The following is a 2,798-nucleotide window of genomic DNA, read 5'->3' as shown; positions in this document are numbered from 1 at the left end:
AAAAAAAAAAAAAAAAAAGAAGCAAAATATGTAATGAGACATTCCCGTCTTCAGCCAATGGGTCAGGCCACCTATTAATGTACCAAATGCTCCAATTAAAAGTCAGAAGCTGGGTGTGATGGCACAGGTCTATAGTCCCACCTACTCAGGAGTCTGAGGCAGGAAGTTCAAGGTCGCAGTGAGAGGCCAAGCACAGCGGCTCATGCCTGTAATCCTAACACTCTAGGTAGTCAAGGCAGGTGGATTGCCTGAACTTACAGATTCAAGACCAGCCTGAGCCACAACAAGACCTCGTCTCTAAAAATAGCTGGGTGGCTCAGCCCCTGTGGCTCAAGTGGCTAAGGTGCCAGCCACGTACACCTAAGGTGGTGGGCTCAAATCCAGCCCAGGCCCACCAAACAACAATGATGGCTGCAACCCAAAAATAGCCAGGCGTTGTGGTGGGTGCCTGTGGTCCCAGCTACTTGGGAGGTTGAGGCAGGAGACTCACTTGAGCCCAGGAGTTGGAGGTTGCTGTGAGCTGTGATGCCACAGCACTCCACCCAGAGGGACAGCTTGAGTTTCTATCTAAAAAATAAATAAATAAATAAATACACAAATAAAAATAAAAATAGCTGGGTATTGTGGTGGGCACCTGTAGTCCCAGCTAGTTGGGAGGCTGAGGCAAGAGGATCCCATAAGCCCAGGAGTTTGAGGTTTCTGTGAGCTATTATGACGCCATAGCATTCTAGACTGGTCAATAGAGTGAGACCCTGTCTCCAAAAACAACCAAAAAAAAGTGGCCAATTGTCTGACAGGAAAACTCTCTCAGCCTCCAATTCCTCAGGCATAAGATGGGGATCATAATTGCACCTGCCTAGAGAGGTGTGGAAAGAGCGTGACCCAGGGCCCTGCCTCCATTCGCCCCAGGGCCCAGGGCCAGGGTCAGAGCACCTCTGGCACAGATGCTCATTTGATGGATGAGTAAAAGAATTGCCCAAAGGAAGAGACCCTCCTGAGGCAGGTATAGGTGGGGACACCACAGCCTGGAGTCCCACGGATCCCCTGCTTGGCCACTCCCTGGCTGTGGGACTCTGAGCCTCCCCTCCTCACCTGTGAAATGTGCTCACGTGCTCCTGGGAGAATTATTATTACTAATGAAAACAGCAACAGCCACAGCACAGCTGCCACTCCCTGGGAACGTCCTCTGTGTTCACCGCTTTGCCCCAGTCTTCACAGGGGTCCCACGACAGAGGCACTCTCCCATTTTACAAGTGACTTGGCAGTAATAAGCCCTACTCAGGAAATGGCAGCTGCGGTTTTCCTGGTGCAGAGGGCAGAGGAGGGTGGGCTGTACAGAGCCACAGGAGTCTGTGGGGTCCCCAGGCTGGGGATCAGAGTCCATACCCACCCATAGCTGCTGGGAGCTTGGAGTCCTGGGCACTGGCCCCACTTGGGCTTCTGTGGCTCCACCACCTGGGCCAGTCACCACCCCTCCCTCAGCCTCAGTTTACTCTATGGTAAAGTGAGATATAGGAGAGTCAAACCCCTTGATTCATCAGTATCTCTCACCACAAAAAAAGCTAAGGGAGCATAAGAAACAGTGAGGCCTGTCTCAGTTTCCAGCCTCTCTCTCTCCCCCTGGTGGCGGCAGACAGCCTAGCACCATCAGGAGATGACTGTCGTAGTTCCCATCCCTCTGAGCCCTAGTCCCCCTCATCTGTGAAATAGTATCTACCTCTTGGAGCTGTTGTGAGGATGCAGAGGAGATAATACATGCAAAGTGCTTGGATGGGTTGGGTGTCACCTAGCCGCTCAACAGAAAGCAGATACTACAATTAGGATGGTGAGTCCTGTCCTCAGTGAAGAATGTAATGACTACAAGCTTAAAAGACATGTTTGGAAACCAGAGGTTTTTTACTTAAGATGTAAATGGACTTGTGTCCTTGGGATAATTAACCTGCTTCTAGATATAGAAACTCATTAGCCTTATATATTTTATTCATTTTTTCAAAAAAACAAATTTTATATATTTTTCCTTCTTTAGTTTGTCCTCTTTCCTTGATTTATGTTTTCATTTTTTCAGGTTTTTTTTTTTTTTTTTTCTGAGAGTCTTGATCATTGCAGCCTCCAACTCCTGGGGTTAAGTGATCCTCCTGCCTCAGCCTCCCCTGTAGCTACAATTATAGGCACCCACCACTACACCTAGCTAATGGCTTCTTACTTTTATCATTTCCTTCCTTTCTGCTTTAGGGGTTTGTTTTATTGCTCCAGGTGTCATCTCTCCTGTGAGACTCTGGTAACCTGCTCCCCCCTTGTTCCTTCAGGATTAAGAATAATAACGTTTTCCTGTTTTTGCTAGTCCTCAGGATAATTGCTTTGCCATCCCTTATTGATTTCCCCTGACTTCAAATATCAAAGACAATTTCTCACCTATTTTTGAACTTTAAATGATTCCATTTATTCTAAAAATGCATATATTCTTTTGGGCCTATCTTCTTCCATTCAACAATATGTTTGTAAGATTCATCTATACTGTTGCATAAAACAGTAGTTTGTTTTCATTCCGCATAGTATTCCATTCTTTATATATTCTACTATTGATAGATATTGAGGGGGGTGTCCCCTCAAAGTGTATATATGTCTCTTGGCTATATACCTATGAATGAAATTTTAGGTCACAGGACATGTATAACTTCAAATTTAGTAAATAATACCAAACTAATTACTAGAGTGAGCTTGGCGCCCATAGCACAGTGGTTACAGCACCAGCCACATACACCGAGGGTGGCAGGTTTGAACCTGGCCTGGGCCAGCTA

The sequence above is a fragment of the Otolemur garnettii genome, unplaced genomic scaffold (genome assembly GCF_000181295.1).
Source record: "Otolemur garnettii isolate 467f Iridium unplaced genomic scaffold, OtoGar3 scaffold00144, whole genome shotgun sequence".
NCBI lineage: Eukaryota > Metazoa > Chordata > Mammalia > Primates > Galagidae > Otolemur > Otolemur garnettii.
This window is presented reverse-complemented; position numbering follows the sequence as displayed.